The 20,645-nt window shown below is 46.6% G+C and overlaps 1 protein-coding gene across 2 annotated transcripts in view; it reads left to right on the top strand.

The window, feature by feature from the left end:
- Positions 1-20,645, top strand: part of FAM120A (family with sequence similarity 120A) — a 3,065,969-nt gene that overhangs the window by 2,489,232 nt on the left and 556,092 nt on the right. The gene's annotated exons all lie outside the window — the stretch shown is intronic.

Here is a 20,645-nt window from a genome sequence, read left to right as displayed (position 1 = left end):
GCGCTTCCGTTAAGCTAGTCGTCAGTTTTCCGGTCCTCAGTGAGGTGGTTTCGCATCCCCTGTTGCCCGCTTCTGTGGATTCGCAGGGCAGTACTGAGACCCTTTCTGAGTCCGGTATGCCGCAAAACACTTCTTCGACTATAGATGCAGTTGTCTCTCCCTTGGATGGGTCCGGGGCCGCTGAGAAGGCACCGGCTTCCGAGGAAGTACTTTGCACTACCGATTCTCGACACAGACCGACAACTTCTTTCGCGTCTACCGTTCTTTCGAAAACTACCAAGTTTCTAAGGCACAGAGTATGAACCACACCCAAGAAATCGACGACCCAGTCTCAGGTACCTGCTTCCTTACCTTAGTCTCAAATGCTTAAAATGGCAGGAGACCTTATCATGCTAATCAGAGGGAAGCCAAGATACCCCTTCCAAAAGGAAGAGATCTGTCCCCAGTAGTTTTGTCTGAACAAGAGTCTGATGACTCTGATGCATCTGAATATGAAGACATGCAACCTCTCTTTGTTTGAGGATTCTGATGCAAAGGATTTCCATTCCTTCTGCCTCTCCCCCCAAGGACTTTTCCTTTGGGGAAGCCCTTCATACCTTAAGGGAGCATTTCAAATAGGAATGCCAGGACTGCCCTCAGTCAAAAGACACTCAGGGAATTCTTAGATCTTCCACAGCACAGACCCTTGGTCATTCCCCCAGTCCTGGAGGTTGTAGACGATGGTTTCATGGAATCCAGTTTGACTCCTGACACCCTCCCTCCTGCACCCAGAAAACCTGACGGGTATTATAGAGTCCCTGACTCACACAAATTTCTTTTGAAAAAACATACTGCTGATCCTGAGGTAATTTCTCAAGGGCCTAAAGGAATTAAAGCAACCTCTGCTAAGAATCCCTCCCCCCTCACATAGGGATTCCCGAGCACTAGACAGATGAGGTAAAAAAGTATACACCTCTGCTACTCTTGCTATCCGAGCACTAAATTAGACAGTTCCATATGCTAAAATTTCAGCAATATACCATGGAACTCCTCAAACAAAAAGTGTCTTCCTTTCCTGCTTGTGCAGAATCTAGAGAGTTACAAGAGTTAATGCATTCTGAAAGTCAAGTAACTAAACGCACCTTGCACTGTGGTTTTGACACCCTAGAAGGTTCTTGCAGGGCAGCAGTCACCGGGTCTGTCCTTAGAAGGCATGCATGGCTTAAGGAGCAGCCCTTGCCAGACCATGTTAAATCTAAATTGTTGGATGCACCCTTGCACAAAGACAACTTATTTGGTACTAAGGCAGAGGAGATCTTAAAAAAGATGGAAGAAAAAGCTAAATCTGTGCAGACAGGTAAGGATTTCTTACAGGTCCAGCCACCCAGGTTCAGCAGGCTTTGCCCCCCTCCAAGCACTGGTCCTTTCCTGCTCCCACCAGGTCAATTCAGCCCAGACCCTGCGGAAACAGACCCCCCCCCCCAGACAGCAGCCACAGGGAATGCACAGATCAAAACAGTGGAATTCCTCCACTTCAAAAACAGGGAGTTCTAAGCCACCCCATCGTTGTAAGAACTCACAATGACTCTCCTCTCCCGCCCCCTCCCCCTGCCCACCTTCATTTACTCCTAGGAGGAAAACTCTCCTTTCACGCAAGCACCTGGGCCACTATTACCAACGACTGCTGGGTCCTCAACATAGTGTCCCAGGGATACAGATTTTCTTTCCCCCCTCTTCCAACTCCCAAAGGGTTCTCAGATCTACCTCCAAACCAGTGGGCAGAGGCACAAAAGCAAGTCCTTTCCCTGCTGTCTATGATGGCAATAGAACACGTTCCTGCAGAACAGAAAGGCCAATGTTTCTGTTCCAGACCATTTCTATTACCCAGAAAACAGGGCACCTGGCGCCCCATCCTCGATCTATCCATTCTAAAACACCTTGCTGGTGACACCAAAATTCAAAATGCTCACCCTCCAGCAACTGCTACCCATGCTCTCCAAGGATGCTTGGCTAGCCACCCTAGACCTACCTCCACATTCCTATCAGGAAATCATGCAGAAAATATCTCCATTTCAGGGCAAGCTCTCTGCACTTTCAGTTCTCTCCCTTTGGCTTGTCTACTGCTCCCACAGTTTTCACAAAATGTCTGGCTCCGGCTATTGCCTTTTGCAGACAAAGGAATATTCAAATTTACCAAAACTTAGACAACTGCCTAATTCAGGCAGACAGGAAAAGCTGCTCAAGCACCTGTCCTTGTAAAGTCCCTACTGACCTCCCTAGGGCATACCATCAACGAAAAGAAATCCAAACAAGTACCCACCCAAAGGATTATATTCCTGGGAGCAAGCCTAGACACAGCCTCCCAGATGACATTCCTTACACCAGAGAAGCAAACTTGCCTGACAGCCTGCTTCTCTCAACTAGCCACCAGACCCCAGTTATCTACAAGGAAAATCCTGCAAGCTCTGGGGTTCATGGCATCTTGCATTCTACTCATTCCATATGCTAGACTGCATATGAGGAAACTTCAGTGGTACCTAAAAAGCCCTTGGTATATCAACAACATGGAGGGACTTACTCCTACCCTCTATGCAGGCTGGCCATGACCCTTTAGCACACAGCCTCTGCCATGCAACTCCACCTGTTAGCACAATTCCTGCTAGGTTCTCTAACCTCTCTGGCAGACCACTTAAGCAGAAATGTTCTGGACCCACACGAGTGGCAGCTAGACAAAAGAACCTTCCCCCTAATAACTCAGAAATGGGGCACCCCGAAGGTCGACTTCTTTGCATCCCACACCACCCATCAGCTCAGCACGTTCTGCACCAGGGAGCATCACTGCATGGCTTGGAAAGTGGATGCCCTGTCCTTCCCCTGGGTCAGTCTATTGGTCTATGCCTTTCCTCCACTACTTGTCATCCGCAGGGTACTGCTCAAAATAACGGAGGAAAAACCAAGGACAATTCTTATTGCTCCAGACTGGCCTCGCCAGCACTGGTACCCACTGCTGCACAGCCTGTGCCCACTGTCACCATGGCATCTCATTCAGACCCCATCCCGCCCGACCCAGAGGGAAGGAGAATTCATGCATCCCCAATTGTAGACCCTCAGTTTGACAGCTTGACTTATTCCCTAACCACCGATCAATCTGCCAACCTCAGTAAACAGGTTCTAGATGTTATACGTGAGGCCAGACGCCCTAGCACTAGAAAGTCTTGTGCTGACAAGTGGAGAAGGTTCTGCACTTGGATTCAGGTTAAGGGAGCCGGTATGGCACAGCCCTCCCTCCCTCTCATCCTGGATTACTTAGCTTACCTGCTACACAGTGGTCTCTCTTTTTCCTCTATTAAAATTCATGCCTCTGCTGTCATTGCTCATTTTCCCACTGAGCAGCCCCTTTTCTCACACCCTCTGATAAAACAATTCCTAAGGGGGGCTGGCAACTTGAGGCCACCCAGATGAGCACCTACCCCAGCTTGGGACCTTAACTTTGTGTTGTAAAAGTTCACCCTGCCCCCCCTCTGAACCAGCATCTTCAGCAGAGTTAAAATTTCTCTCTGGGAAGACAGCTTTCCTTTTGGCCATCGCTTCAGCTAGAAGGGTCTTCGAGCTACAAGCACTCATGGCTGTGAAGCCCTTCATCATCTTCCATGCTGACAGGGTTTCCCTCAAGACTAACCCATCCTTCATGCCCAAAGTGGTGCCCAGTGTAGCTCTCAACCAATCCATTCATTTGCCCACCTTTTTCCCTAACCCACAGAACAAGGGGGAAAGGATCCTGCACTCTCTAGATGTGCACAGACAGCTCAGATTCTATCTAGACAGGACTAAATCCTTCAGAAAGTCTGATCAGTTGCTGATCAGCTTTGCTGCAGGGGCAGAGGGCAAAGCCATCTGTAAACAGTTTCCAAATGGATAGCACACTGCATCCATTTCTGTTGCAAGCAACACGGAAGCCTCCCCCTAAGGGTGTCAGGACTTACTCCACCAGAGCAGCCTCCACCTCTGCAGCTTTCCTCAGAGGAGTCCCCACAAGGGACATCCTGGAGGCTGCCACCTGGACATCTGTTCGCACTTTCACCAAACATTACCCCCTGCCTATCTTCTCCCAAATCCAGGGCAGGGTTTGCCACTGCAGTCTTGCAGGGCATCTTAGCCAGACCCTAGTCTCCTTGACTGCCTCCACCCTTTTCCTCAGCTTTGGGAATCAACCCAAATGTGATGACTGCCAACAGTGAAACACAAAGAACATAGTACAGTTGTGTACACTTACCATAAATGTAGATGTTAGAGTGTATTCACTGTTGCAGTCCTGGATGTTCTTCGTGTTTCACTGTTGCAGTCATTACATTTGGGTAATCCTGCTGGCAGGTTGCCCTCAGTCGGCCTGAATTCCAAAGTCCTGGGTCCTGCGTCGGCTGCTGCCGCCCCTTCCCTGACGTCAGGTCGTCAGGGGGTATAAAAGATGCAGCCGACGCCATTTTCTTTAGTCTTTCATGCCACGCAGTGCCCGAAGCAGAAGCAGTTCGCAAGTGACGTTCGGCCGACTCCTGAGATTTTCGTGTTCGAGTTTCAGATCCGAAGTCCGCAATAAAGCTAAGTACCCCGTTGGGGAAACTTTTTTCTTGCTCCAGACCGATGTCAGAAAAAGTAAGTAATTGTATTTCTTGTGGAAAGCAAATACCTCATAAGGATTTTCATTCTTACTGTATTCCTTGCTTAGGCCCTGATCACAACGATTGTGGTTGTTGGTTTTGTGCTAGATTTAACCAATGCACTATTAAGCGTCGGTATGATTTTGCTTTAAACTATTTTGGATGCCAGTTTAATTATCCAGAAATGTTGTCGGATAGCCATCCGACTACCAGAGTTCACAAAAAAACGCAAGGAAAAGGTGAGAGATAGACAACCGAGGCCCAAAACTAATGAGAAAGCTTCTCCTAAGACATTCTCCGGTTCTCAGTGAGGCACTTTTGCAGCCCCTGACACCAGCTACTTTAGAGTCGCAGGCCGCTACCGACTCCCACGTGGAGTCAGCCATGCCGCTGGAAACTCAAGGTATTGGTGCCTCTGATACTATTCCTTCAGATGGGTCCGGAGCCGCTGAGCAGGCACCGGCTTCTGAGGGTGTATTTAGACCTAAACATCTTTACATTAAACTGACTTCAGCTTCAAAGGCAAAGACTAAAGCACCTTCTAAATCAAAGAAACAAACTCAAGAGCCACGTGGTCAGGCCTCTATGCCCAAAAAACAGATGCTCAAAATGGTCAAAGACTTGATTACCTTGATCAGGGGTTCCCATCCCCCTCCTGATAAGAGGCCTAGGCAAGAGACTGACTATGAATCTTCCAATCAGGTTTCCATTTCTTCTGATTCCTCTTCTGATCAGGAATATTCTCTTTTCCCCTATGAGGATTCTGATGCTGAAGAATCTATACCTTCAGCTTCTCCTCCAGAGGACTATTCTTTTGGGGAAACCTTGCATACCATGAGGGAGCATTTCCACTGGGAGAGCCAAGATTTTTCAGAATCTAAAAAAGAGGCTCAGGGATTTCCTTCTACTACCCCAACACAGCCATTACACATGTGTTAGACATTGTAGATTGTGTTTTCAGAGTCTAGTCTTACCCCTGACTCTTTACCTCCAGCTCCTATTAAGCCTGACAGATGTTACAGGGTTCCTGACTCTCATAAATTCCTTTTTAAAAACCCTGCTGCCGACCCAGAAACTATTTCACAGGGTCCCAAAGGAGTTGAGACTTCCGCTGCAAAAAAAACTACCCCCTCTGACAGAGATTCTAGGGTACTGGATAGATGGGGGGGGGGGGTTTACACATCTGCTACCTTGGCTATAAGGGCCTTAAACTGTCAGTTTCATATGCTCAAATATCAGCAACATGTCATGGCATTGCTTAAACAGAAAATGTTGTTAAACTCTGAATGTGCAGAAAACAAGGAAATGCAGGATTTATTGCATGCAGCTGAACAAGTTAGAAAGCATACTTTGCAATGTGGTTTTGATTCTTTGGAGGCCTCCTGCAGGGCCGCAGTTACGGGTTCTGTAATTAGGAGGCATGCTTGGTTAAAGGAACAAAGCCTGCCTGATCATGTCAAAGTTAAATTATTAGATGCACCTTTACAGCATGATACTTTGTTTGATGTTAAGGCAGAAGAGGTGTTAAAGAAAATGGAGGACAAAGCTAAATCTATGCAAACTGTCAAAGATTTTTTTGCAAGTACAGCCACCTAGGTTTAGTAGACACTGCCCAACAAAGAATTGGTCCTTTCCTGTGTCAGACAGACCTCAAAGGGGCAGATCCAGACGCCCTAGAGGCAGATCCCAGGTGCACGATTCATTCAGGTCAAAGCAATGGGGTGCTTCGACCTCCAAAGTTGGAGAAGACAAATCACAACCATACAGGAAACAGTCCCAATGACTTCCCTCTTCCTGCACCAAGCACTTACCTCCTGGCAGCACTCTTAGGGGGAAAATTAGCACTTTTTTCTCAAAATTGGCACATCATAACCCAGGACAAGTGGGTTCTAAATATCGTGCTACAAGGCTGCAAGTTCCATTTCCATACCTTGCCAAAGGCAAGCAGCTGGCCAAATCTGCCAAAAAATCAATGGGCAGAGGCACAAAAACAAGTCTCATCCCTCATGGACATGGGGGCCATTCATCTAGTACCAGAGCAAGAGCAGAGACAAGGATTTTACTCGACTGTTCTTGGTACCCAGAAAGGGAAAGGCCTGGAAGCCTGTACTGGACCTATATATTCTGAACACATTCCTGGATATACCAAAATTCAAGATGTTGACTTTGCAGCAGCTTCTGCCCATGCTGGGCAAGAACGCTTGGCTTGTGATGTTAGACCTAAAAGAGGCATACCTGCATGTCCCAATCAGACAAATATGCAGACGATACCTCAGATTCAAGGCTGGCTGAATGCATTACCAATTCTCTGCACTGCCCTTTGGCTTATTTACTGCGCCCAGGGTCTTTACAAAGTGCCTGGCACCAGTAATTGCATTCTGCAGACAAAGAGGAATAGAAATATATCCTTACTTGGACGACTGTCTAATTCAAGCAGAGGACAAGGACATTCTTCTACAGCATCTGGCGTTTGTGAAAAGACTTCTAACATGCCTAGGGTACACAGTCAATGAAAATAAATCAAAACTAGTACCCTCTTAATAGATAATATTCCTGGGTGCAAGCTTAAATACAACTGCCCAGATGGCTTATCTCATGCCAGACAAACAAAGACAACTGACTACCTATTTCAAAATGTTGGCAACAAAGGCCCAGTTATCTGCAAGAAAAATTCTGCAGGCTTTGGGCTTCATGGCATCCTGCATCCTTCTAATTGCATATAAGGAAACTTCAATGGTACCTAAAAGGTGTTCGGACTCAACATTGCCACAGCCTGGAAGCTATCATTACTCTCATTCCCTGCCTGCAACAAGAGTTTCGATGGTGGGCAAAGGCTTGTCACCAAAACAAGGGGCAGCCATTCACATTACCCCCAGCCAGGCAGACACTAACAACAGATGCATCAGATTATGCCTGGGGGGCCCACATGGCAGGAAGATGCGTTCAAGACACATGGACCTCAAATCAAAAGCATTTACATATCAATCAAAAAGATATACTAGCTGTTCAAAATGCCCTGACAGCCTTCAAGGACCTACTTCATCCAGGACAACTACTGATAAAGACAGACAACATCACGGTCATGTGGTATATAAACAAGCAGGGGGACACACATTCTTACCCACTTTGCAGACTAGTCATGACTTTGTGGGACACAGCATTGACTTACCAAGTACATCTGCAGTCACAATTCCTGCCAGGCAGGAAAAATACTCTGGCAGACTAACTAAGCAGAAACCTCATGGATCCCCAATGAGTGGCAGCTGGATCCACAAGTCTTCAGCATGATAACAAGGAAATGGGGATGCCCGGACATAGATCTATTTGCCTCCCCTCACAACTACCAACTAAAAAGATTCTGCACAAGGATTTATCACAGACAAGCATGGAAAGTGGACACCCTATTTTTCAGCTGGAAAAACCTATCAGTATATGCCTTTCCCCCACTGCCTCTCCTCCCCAAGGTACTTTTAAAGGTCAGACAGGAGAAGCCAAAGATGATACTGATTGCCCCAGACTGGCCCCGCCGGTACTGGTATCCAATACTAAGGAACTTGTCTCAATGCCCAGCTTGGCCCTTACCTCAAATACCTCATCTACTGTCCCAGCAAAACAATCAGATCCTGCACAGCCAACTCAGGACTTTAAACCTGGCAGCATGGCGGATAATGTAGTCATACAAAACACATCTCTCAGTAAAGCTGTGATGGATGTCATTTTGGAAGCCAGAAGGCCTAGTACTAGAAAATCTTATGCTGGAAAATGGAAGACATTCTTTGCTTGGAACCAGGCACAAGGAACTGAGCTGTGCCAAATATTCCTCAGATTTTATAATACGTAACTGAGATGCTGGACAAAGGCCTATCTTTTTCATCTATTAAAATTCATGCCTCTACCATTTTGGCTCATTGCAACACATAGCCACCAATATTTTCTCATCCCTTATTAAAGCAGTACCTCAGAGGAGCCAAAAATTTAAGGCCTCCAAGGAGAGCACCAATGCCTGCATGGGACCTCAACTATGTCTTGGAAAAACTCACCCTGCCTCCATTTGAGCCAGCTGCTACGGCTGATATAAAGTTTTTATCTTGGAAAACAGCTCTGCTCCTAGCAATAACTTCTGCAAGACGAGTATCAGAGCTACAGGCACTCATGGCTGTGGAACCTTTTATCATTTTTTGTCCAGATAGGGTCTCTCTGAGGACAAACCCAACATTTATGCCTAGGGTGGTGTCCAGTGTGGCTCTTAACCAAACTATTCATCTGCCAACTTTTTATCCAAATCCACAGAACAAGAGGGAAAGAATTTTGCATTCGTTGGACGTACGCAGACAGCTTAGATTCTACTTAGACAGAACCAAAGTTTTCAGAAAGACAGAGCAATTACTAGTGGCATATGCTGCAAGATCACAAGGAAAGGCTATCTCAAAGCAAACTATTTCAAAGTGGATAGGCCACTGCATTCGTTTCTGCTACTTACACTATGGCAAGCCAGTGCCCAAGGGCATTAGGCCACATTCAACCAGAGCTGCAGCCACCTCAGCAGCCTTTTTCAGGGGAGTACCAACCAAGGACATTTTAGAGGCTGCTACTTGGAGTTCACTGCACACCTTTAGAAAGCACTATCATCTGCCACTCTACTCTAAATCCAGGGCAGCCTTTGCCAATGCAGTTGTGCAGGGCCTCATAGCCGTTCCTAACGCTGTTTAGCTCCAGCCTCCCAACCATAGCTTTGGGACTCTACCCAAATGTAATGACTGCAGCAGTGAAACACGAAGAACATAGTACAGTTGTGTACACTTACCATAAATGTAGATGTTCAAGTGTATTCACTGTTGCAGTCCAGGTTACCCACCCGCCATCCCCCTTTCTTCTGATGGAACCTATCTTTCCTTCTTTGATTTATACAACCTATGTGATGTATTTGCTTGTAGAGGAAGGTAAAGTTTATGCTGATGCATGTATTTAGGGGGCACCTGACATCTGGGGCAAGAAAAACTAAAGAAAATGGCATCGGCCGCATCTTTTATACCCCTGACGACCTGATGTCAGGGAAGGGGCGACAGCAGCCGACGCAGGACCCAGGACTTTGGAATTCAGGCCGACTGAGGGCAACCTGCCAACAGGATTACCCAAATGTAATGACTGCAACAGTGAATACACTCGAACATCTACATTTATGGTAAGTGTGCACAACTGTACTTTTCCCTCCCTCCATACCCCTCTTCTTTCTTCTCTCTCCTTACAACAGGCATTTTGGTATTTACTTTTCTACTGGTGGGGTTCTTCCACCAGAACCTCGCTCCCACTTGGGGTCTCCTGACAGGGCAAGAAAAACTGATGTAATGGCGTCGGCTGCCTTGCTTTATACTACTGATGACCTGACGTCAGTCCTGAAGCGACAGCAAGAGTCGCAGAAATGCTAAGCCTCTGGTATTCAGGCCGGCCAAGGGCTACCCTGGCAGGGATGCCCAAATGTGATGACTGCAACATTGAATACACTTGAACATCTATGTTTTTGTTAAGTGTACACAACTGTATTTTCTGTAAAGTCTTACCATAATAGTAAGTGTCCTTCACTTTACTTTTGCTGTATTCGCTCCCTCCCTCCTCCCCTTTTTCTTTTCCTTCTGGGTGCACATGTTCCTCCTAGGGCTTTTTTAGTTCTGAGTTAGGTACGTTCATATGTCACCTTTATGCCCTGTGCCGTGAGTGGGGGATTATACATGTGACAATCATCCTTAAAATGCTAAGGCTTTGGTATACTGGCCAGACATTGGGCTACCCTTGGCAGGGATCCCTTGAGTAAGTAATACTGTAGTATGGAAGAGAAGGATATCTACTGTTATAATAAGAATTTACACAACTGTACTTTCTCCGTAATGCTGCATCCTTTACAAAGTAACTTTCAGTGCACTTGAAATTATGGCTATCCCTTTGCATCTAGCTCTGCAAGTACATTAGTGGCTTTAACACTAGAAAACTTAGAACCCATATGTCCAATATGAAGGGTGTTCTGGTTACTGTAATCCACCAAACCACATCATGAGTATAGTACTTAACTCCCTTACTAGTCAGGTGATCTCTGAGCTTCAGTTTTGTTGCAACAAGTAGCACTGTGAAGCAATTCCTGTGGACTAATGTAAATTTCTGAAAAGGAAAACTGTAAAAACACTTGCTTTTAATGCATTGTGTAACTGGAATGCATTTACAGCACATGCAGCTGTCTAAAATTTTGTAAAGGCGTGTTCAGTTTGTTTGTGTAAAGTTGTAATTTGAGAAAAGTGATGATCTAAATCCATACAGTTGAGAGGTATGATGCAGTACTGTTCAGGCCTCCAACTAGAGTCTTTCGTGGTAGTTTTCATTTCCCTTATCCTTATTCCCAGAGAATGAGACGTTGGGGGGGGGGGGTTAGGTCTTTGTCTGTGAGGTGGTCAAGGACCATAAGTCCTTCCCCGCCTTTGGGGAGACTTCCTAGCCGAGGAAATGCAACCTGGACTGTCTCCCCCCACCTTTTCCCCCAGAAATTTCTTAATGCATTTTTGAATGAGAAGGCTGAGCAAACCTGAACACCTCACTCTCACTCGTGTTACCTTTCTTTGAGGATGCTGTTTATGTGAATCTAGTTGACATGTTCAAATGGCCAGAATGTCGAAACCCAGTCCGTTGAGACCACAACGTTGAACATTGCATTTGTCGAAAGCTGACATGAACGAAGTTCAGCCCATCACTGCCAGAAGTTAGGCCTACATCTGCCATTTCTCCTCAACAGGATTGCCCTGTGAAAAAGAAACAAAAGTCTAGGCATGTCCTCCTCCTACCCCAAAGTCAGAGTGGGATGTTTTTTCCAAGGGTCTGATTAAAGCACTGATGTCTTTGAGGCCTGCAACCTCACCTTCTAGAGGGCCCAGCCTTTGCCTCTTCACCATTGCAGCCATCCGGGTCCCAAGGCCTTCTTCCAGGACAGCCTGCAGAACTTCGAATTCAGGACTCAGAATCAGAGGATTCTTCATCTGATGAGCACTGTCTAGCATATTCCAGTTAAATTCCCTCTCCTCTGGAATATGCTTTCCCAGAGGAGGAGTCTAATGGGGGGTACTGTCCCATGGAAGAGGTCTTTGGGAAAACAATTAATAAAATGAGGGAATTTTTTCAAGTGGGATTCCTCACAAATCTTAGAAGAACAGAAGAGGTATGGGCTCTTGCAGGTGGAGGCTCCTGCGCTTTCAGCAGTCCACCAGTGCTGCCAGCCTTTTTAGATGTGTTCAAGGCTGCTTCAGAGTCCCCTGACTTCCAAGCCACTGCCCCAAAGAGACCAGATCGATGTCCTTCTATTCTCATGTTGAAGTATTGTCACATGTGGGATCCTCCGCCTCAGGCAACCCAAACATCCGGCTCATATACAAAAGCTCAGCCTGTCTGCTGTAAGGTGCATGGGACGTTGCACGCAGGGAGCATAAACCTTGGGCCGTAAATGTGAGGTCCACACGCACAGACCTCAGAACTTCTCTGCTACAGTCGAACTTCGCCTCACTCGTTCAGCTCTGCACTAGTGACTCTTAAAAGAATAGTTATCCCTTTGTAGAATCCTTTTCTACCTTTTCTGCTAAGTTTAGGTTGCTGTTTAGCTTTTATCTAGTTGATTCTGTCCATGTCATCTGTGAAGGGAAAAGAAGGGAAAATGTAAGTGCAGTCAACAGATTCCACACAAAGACAGCCAAGACCTGTGCTTGTTTTACTTATGGCCGTCTCACGACAAAAATTCCATCTGCCAGTAGTTTGTTCCTAAAACACTGTGCAGCCGTCTTGCAGCCCTTTAGCTTTTCATCGAAAACCAGTGTCTGAAACGCCTTGCCCCTCAGTATGGAAATGGAACCAGCCATATCGGCAGAACTGCCAAAAAAGAAGGCCAAGGTAGCTAGGCCAGATAATGCTTCTCTGAGTACGGTCGTCCCGCCAGCTTCTTGTCTAGGGGATGAAGAATATCCGACAGTTCCGGTGACTTCGGTGGGTATTGCTTCGGAAGCCACCCTTGTTTCGTCGGCCTGCATGTCCACGGAGGTTACCAATGACATAAGTCTCCAATGTTAGGGGTGGCCAGGTTTCCCTGAACAGCTAGCGAGTTACTGTCTGTTACTGAGGAAGACACTTCTAGTCCTAGGCATACGTAGGACATTAGGGCTTCGCCCACTCAGCCAAGACCCAAGAAGATTCCTCTGAAAAGGAAGCAGAAGTCAATGCATCTGTCCCCCCAGCAGAAGATTTGCATGTCTGGCAGGCATTTTCACAGTCGCTTTTTCAGGCCTTTTTGCCCCTGAGGCCTACTGCTTCTCAAAACTCCTGCCCTTCCAACTTTGAGCCCCAGGCCTGCTTCTGCTGGTCCTATGCCACTTTCACATACACATGAGGAAAATTCTTCCTCTTCTGATGAGTCCCTCTTCTATGCCTCACAGCTGGCTTCCCCTTTGTAGTACTGCTCCCCAGATGAGGATTCCTTGGAGGCAGATTCTCCACTTGAAGACATTACCTTCGGGGAAGCCATTTCCAAGATGAGGGAATATTTTAAATGGGGTTCTACTCAAATGACTGAGGTGCAGAAGAGTTATTACGAGCTGCAGATGGATTCTCCCTCATCCTCTGTTATTCCTCCTATTATACCAGCATACTTAGATGCCTTTGGCTCTGCTTCCAAGGCTTCAGAATCTCAGCCACCAGCCCCAAAATGACCAGACAGGTACTACAAGTTCCTGATGACTTTAAATTCCTCATTAAACCACCTATGGCAGACCCAGCTGTGATTGCTGTCTCAGGAGATAATCCAGACAACTTCCCCCCACTTCCCTTCTGCCATCAGATAAAGATAGTAAGGTGATGGACAGTTTAGAAAAGAAGATTTACACCTCTTCAACCCTGGCCTTTAGAGCCATTAATTACTAAACATGTATGGTCAAGTATGCCTTAGACCTAGTCTCCCAGGCCACAAATCTGCTCTCCTCTATGCCAGATTCTCCCACCAAACCTCAAGTTGCCTCTGAAATATTTTTAGCTGCTGAAGTTGCCAGGCCTTCCATTAAATGCAGCTATGATGCTGCAATAGCATCGGCCAGGTCAGCTGCATCTGCTGTGGTTCTGTGTAGGTACGCCTGGCTCAGGATGCAGCCACTGGCAGATGATTTCAAAAACTAAATAATGGATGCCCCTCTTGACAACAAGTTCTTCTTTGGGAAGCCATCAACAGAACTTTTTTAAAAATCTGCACGAGAAAACCAAGGAGCTGCAAGATCTCAAACATCTCTCTGTCTCCCCAGTCCCTGAATTTCATAGAAACTACCCCACCAAGCCAGGTTTGGTCAGGAAGGTCTCTACACCTTATACCTTTAAGCCAAGGAAAGGTGCCAGGCAACCTCCATTCTCCAGGGCTAGCGCCTCTCACACTACGCCAAGATAGCCCTTTCATGAAAGGCCTAACAGTGAGTGACTGTCTAAACACCCATCTCCTTCTACCCTTTCTTCCCACCTCTCTCACTTTAACCCCCTGTGGCAACAAATCACCTCAGACAACTGGGTTCTTTCAGTTGTGTAAAATGGGTATTTCATGACTTGACAGGAAAAACCTACTCCAAAAGGTATCCCCCCCCCCCCTCCAAAAAAACAAGTCCATCTCATACCTCAAGTAATTCAGAATTTGGTCCTACAAGGAACAGTAGAGAGGGTCCCCCCAGGGCAAGAAGGTCAAGGCTTCTATTCCAAGCTTTTCCTTGTCCCAAAAAAGGATGGCCCATGGAGACCCATCCTGGACTTTTCTCTTCTAAATCCCTTTGTGTATGTACCTACCTTCCACATGCTGTCCCTTCAAACCCTTCTCACACTTTTGACACCCAGCGCCTTCATGGCCACTTTACATTTGAAGGAAGCATATCTTCACATCCCTATTCACCCAGATTTTTGCAAATTCCTGCATTTTGCTGTGTCATCCTTGCACTATCATTTTGCTGCTTTGCCGTTTGGTTTATCCACAGCACCAAGGGTACTTACTACAAAGTGTCTAGCCCCAGTAGGAGTCGTCTGCAACAAAAGGCCTACAAATCTTTCCATACTTGGACGACCTCCTTACAAAGACACCCCCAATTCACCATTTCCCTCCTAGGAAGCCTGGGCTTCACAGTCAAACTAAGCCTACTGAAGTCCTCCCTGACCTCTTCCCAAGACCAAATTTTCTTGGGTTGCAGAATACGGCCGGATTTGATGAAGGCCTTCCTCCCACCAGAAAAGGTCACTTCTGTGACCGTCTTTTAGTTTCTACTCCTAGTGAGCTGCATTTCAGCCAGTGAATTCCTTCATCTACTGGGTCTGATGGCAGCCACTCTTCCCATGTTGCCCCTTGCAAAGCTACACATGAGAAAGTTCCAATGGTATTTGAAGAATGTTTGGTCCAAGCACGTCCATCCCTCATACTTTCAGGTGCCTTTCATTCCCTGCCTAAAGAAAGAATTCAGGTGGTGGATTCAGCAAATCCACCTGAATCCAAGACTCCCATTACAGCCTCTCACAACAGTTCAACAGATGTGAACAGATGTATCAGATCTGGGATGGGGTGCCAATATGAATGGTCTCAAGGTGCAGGGCCAGTGGGAGCCCTGCCTTCAGGGAAAGCACATTAACATCAAGGAAATGACTGCTCTTCTAGCACTGAAGGCTTTCCTTCCCCTTATACATCCAGGTCCCCTCAAAATCTTCAGACAATACCACAGTACCAACAAGCAGAGCAGGGACCAGGTCTTTATTACTCTGCAGACTGGCCATATAAGCATGGGAGTTGGCTACTTATTCCAATGTAACACTACAGGCAGTGTACATCCCATCACAGAACAATGATCAAGCAGATGCCCTTAGCAGATCATTGTGTCAAAATCACAAATGGATGTTGCACAGAGATGTTTTCTTAGACATAGTCCACCAGTGGGGCACACCAGAGATAGATCTGTTTGCTTCTCAGAACAGACAACTACAACTATTTTGCTCAAGGTCCCCCTCCACACAAGCTTGGAGAGTGGGCGCCTTTTCAGTTTCCTGGAAGGGGATGTTCCTGTATGAATTCCTCCCCCCTTCCCCAATACAGAAGTTCACAAGCCAAAAATCTTGCTGGTGACCCCTTATTAGCCAAGGCAGCACTGGTTCCCCCTTCTTTTGTCACTAGGCAAGGGCAGTCACCACAAGTTGTGCCTCACAAGGTGGGTCTTATCACACAACAGGAGGGATCTTTCATCCATCCACACCTGCAAACTCTCAGCCTTACCATGTGGGTGATAAACTTTTGATCCCTTTTAGACACCTTTACTCCGAGGACGTGCTATATTACCTGCTGGAGGCCAGGAAACCTACTAGGAGATCCTATTTATCCAAATGGAAATGGTTCTCTAATTGGTGTCTTCAAAGGCAACTAGACCCCTTTCAAGTGGATGCAATTCTAGTTTTGTCCTATTTTTGTGAGCTCCTAAAATCTTAACTTTCATATTCTTCAGTGAAAGTCCATTTGTCAGCTATCTCAGCCTGTTTACCACTCTATCCACCCTTATTATCCAAATTAGAGGTGCAGTTCTTTCTCAAGGGGTCCTTCACATCAGACCACCGAGAAAACCCATCCCTCCTCCTTGGGACTTGAATTTGATTTTGTAGAAACTTACTGCTACTCATTTTGAACCAACAGCTTCAGCCACATTAAAGATGTGTACCTGGAAAACTGTTTTGCTTGTAGCTTTAACTTTGGCCAGAAGAGTCTGAGTTATAAGCACTCATGGCTGCTCCACCTTATCTCATTTTTCATAAGGATAGTCTCTCTCTTCGTACTAACCCCTCTTTCATGCCTAAAATGGTAAATGAACTTTCCATTAACCAGTCTATTCTTTTACCCACCTTCTTTCCTTCACCACAGAATGACAGTGAGAGTGTGCTTCTTTCAATGGATGTTCAAAGGCAACTTGGGATGTCCTTCTATTCCTATGTTGCAGTATTCTTGTTGTGGGATTTCCTGCCCTCAGGGACTTGTATGTCGGCTCCTATACAAAAGTTTCAGCTTGGCTTTTGCAGCTGGGTGAGACGTCACATGTAAGGCCATAAACCAGGGGCCTTAAATGTGACATCTGCATGCACAATCCTCGGCACATTTGAGCCACAGACAACCGACGAATCGTGTGTTCGCTTCTTCACATCACACATCTCAATAAAGCTAAGTAACCTGTTGGGTTTTTTCTTCATATCTGTTGTTATTGCCTAGGCTTGGTTTGTTGTAGCAATTTATAGCCAGCGTCAGGTAAAAAGGGTAAATGCCAATGCGGGTGCCAGATGCCCCATAAAGACTCACATGATCGGTGTGTTTTTTGCTTAAGCCAGAAGCACAACCATACCTCTTGTCCATTTGTCATGCGTTTGTGCCAAAGACCCTATGCTGTCATCTGGCCACGCTTAACATCTATTTAGAAAACCAGCGCCTTAAGCAGTTAGCCCTAAGAATGGATCCTGCCTCAGAGGCTACGTCAGAACCTCTGTGTAAGAAGGCCAAGTTTCCTACGCCTTCTTCGTCTGTCGCTCCATTACCGGACACCCTGCCAGCTGCCGATTTATGAGCTGAGGGATGCCCAGTGGATCCATTAACTACCTTTGTGAAAGCTGTTGCTCAGCTGATGACCGGCACATCCCCGGAGCCAACCCAGACCCCGACTTCCGTCGAGGGGGAACCAGAATGTGTGGAGCCTCCACCCAGGATCCTGCTTTTGGGTATGGTTCCTACCAGACCCGATTCCAGGCCTGCTCCAATGTCTACCCCAGCAAAAAAGAAACCAAAAACCAAGCATGCCTCTCCCAGTGCAGAAGGCCTGCCTGACTGGCAGTCCTTCACTCCTTCTCTGATGTAGGCCTTTATGGCCCTTAGGCATTCAGCCTCATCCTCTACTGCTCTGCCTTTGCTCAGCCCTAGACCTGCTTCAGCCCCCCCCCGCAACATCTCAGGTTAGGGAAGAAGAGCATGATACATCCTTTTCCGCCTCTGAAGACTCCATATCTTACAGCTCCCAAATTGCTTCACCCCAGGAGTATTTTTGTCCTGATGAGGAATCTGTAGAGGGAGATTCACCCCCTGAGAATATCACATTTGGTGAGGCTATCACCAAAATGAAAGACTATTTCAAATGGGATACCTCACAAATGTCTAATACCCAAAAGAGGTATTTTGAGCTTCTTCAAGTAGAATCCCCCTCCCCTTCTGCTGTTCCACCAGTTCTGCCTCCATGCCTGGATACCTTTAATTCTGCATTTAAGTCTCCCGACTCACAGCCACCTGCTCCCAAGTAACCAGATCACTTTTACAAGGTGCCTGATGAGCTGAAATTCTTAGTCAAACTACCCTTAGCAGACCCAGCAGTGATTGCCACCTATCCTGGTAGGCAATCCAGACTCCTTCCCTCCGCGTCACTCCTACCTACTGATAAAGACAGCAAATCTATGGATAGGATTGGTAAGAAGGTCTACACCTCCTCCACTTTGGCTTTCAGAGCCATTAACTGTCAGACGCATATGAGTAAATATGCTCTGGACTTGGTTTCTCAAGCCTCTTCCATGCTGGCCGCTATCCCTAACTGCCCCATTAAGGCTGACATCTCCTCCAAACCTTCTCTAGCTACACAAGTATCCAGACACACTATTAGATGCATATGCTCACTCTGCAGCATCTGCTTCATTTCTCAAGAGATACTCCTGGCTGAGACTTCAGAATCTCCCAAAAGACTTTTAAGTCCGAGATCTTGGATTCCCCCCTGGACCACAATTTTCTTCTTGGAAAACAATCTGCAGATCTCTTTAAGAATCTGCAGGAAAAAAAGGAAAGAATTGCAGGACATAAAACATTTATTGGTGCCCCCCATTCCCAAATACTACAGAAACTATCCAACTAAAACCACCTTTGTAAGGCGAAACCCAGCCCAAGCGGGTACTTCCTCTTCCAGATCTAGAAGAGGTGCAAGAAGACCCACCACTTCTAGACCTGCTGCCCCACAATCTCAACCTAGACAGCCTTTTCCAGGACATAGGAGTCCCCAACAATGAGTGACTGCCTTGCCCCCCTACCACTCTCAGCACGCTTTTCCCACTGCCTCCCCTTTTGGGAAACCATAACCTCGGACAAATGATACTATCGATGATACAAAAAGGATATTTCTTCTCCTGGAAAGAAAAACCACCCATGAAAGGTATCCCTTTCCCTCCCAAAAACCAACAGCATCTCCTCCCACAGGTTCTGATAGACCTTCTGAAACTGGGTACCATAGAACCCGTCCCCTCAGGACAGGAAGGAAAAGGTTTATACTCCCGCCTCTTCCTGGTTCCCAAGAAAGACAGCCCTTGGAGACCCATCTTAGACCTCTCCTTCTTAAATCTTTACCTTCAGGTGCCCACCTTCAAAATGCTGTCACTTCCAATTCTGCTTTTTCTCATACCAGCCAAGGCCTTCATGGCCACATTGGACGTAAAGGAGGCCTACTTACACATACCCATCTGAACTTCCCACAGAAGATTTCTGTGTTTCTCTGGGCTCTCCTCTCATTTCCAGTTTACTGCTTTGCCCGTTGGTTTGTCCACTGCCCCTCGAGTGTTCACAAAATGCCTGGCCCCGGCCATTGTCTTCTGCAGAACTCTGGGAATTCAGATTTACCCCTATCTGGATGACATCCTAATGCTGGCAGAGTCCAAAGATACCCTCTCAAATCATCTGCACTTCACCATGTCCCTTCTACAAAACAGAGTTCACCCTCAACCTTCCAAAGTCCTCCTTGAACCCAGACCAGAACAAGATTTTTCTGGGTTGCAGAGTCCAAACGGACAGAATGAAGGCCTTTCTTCCACAAGACAAGGTCCTATCCCTGACCTCCCACTTCAGAGAACTGCTACAGACACAGGTAATAACGGCAAGGCAATTCCTTCGACTCCTGGACTTAATGGCAGCAACCATCCCTATGCTCCCATTGACCAAAATGCATATGCGGAAGCTAAAATGGTACCTAAAAAACATTTGGTCCCAGCACCAGAATCACTTGGAGCAAGTAGTCCCCCTCCTTCCCTGTCTAAAGAAAGAGATCAGCTGATGGATCCAACAAGTCCAGCTTAACCCCCGGGGCTTCCACTCCAGCCAGGGTTGAGCCAGATAGGGACAAATAAAAGGTCTTTCACACTACCAGACCAAAAAATAAATAAATAAATAAGGTCTTTAATGCGGAACATCGTAGTTCCGCATTAAAGACAAGTAGCTCTGTGTTTGGCGATTTTTGATTGGCCCGTATGCCGGTATACGAGCCAATCAAAAAAAAAATCGCAAAACGGAGCTACTGCTGTTTAATGCATTACTGCAGTAGGTCCGTTTTGCGATTTTTTTTTTTTTTTGATTGGCTCGCATGTGGGCCAATCAAAAAAAAACAAAGCGGAGGCTTGCCGGGATTTTAACTGGCAGAGCGGGACTCGGGATTGGACTGCTGATCAGTCAGATCCAATCCGGGACAGTCCCGCTCACATATTGACATCCGGCAACCCTGACTCCAGCCCACCCCCCCAACCCAGGTAATGCACGCAGATGCCTCAGATTCAGGGTGGGGAGCAACAATGGCATCTTAAGGGTTCAAGCAACCTGGCACCCTTCCTTGAGGGGCAAACACAGCAATGTGAGGAAAATGATGGCAGTCTTCTTAGCTCTAAAAACCTTTACCCCTCTGCTTCTACCAGGGGTTCTTCAAATAGTAACAGACAACACCACTAGAATGTAATACCTCAAACAGGGAGGAACAAAGGCATATCAGCTGTGCAGACTAAACCCTACTGATATGGGATCTAGCCTCTCAACACAACTTGTCCCTTGCAGGCAACCTACATTCCCTCGCAGGACAACAAGCAAGCAGATCTAAGCAGGGCATCCTCTCCACAAAACGAATGGATGCTGGACAGGACCGTCGTCTTAGAATATTGTCCACT

Source organism: Protopterus annectens, chromosome 7.part0 (genome assembly GCF_019279795.1).
Source record: "Protopterus annectens isolate FY-2018-M chromosome 7.part0, PAN1.0, whole genome shotgun sequence".
Lineage (NCBI taxonomy): Eukaryota > Metazoa > Chordata > Ceratodontiformes > Protopteridae > Protopterus > Protopterus annectens.
The sequence above is the reverse complement of the archived record's forward strand: the minus strand, read 5'-3'. Positions and strand labels throughout refer to the sequence as shown.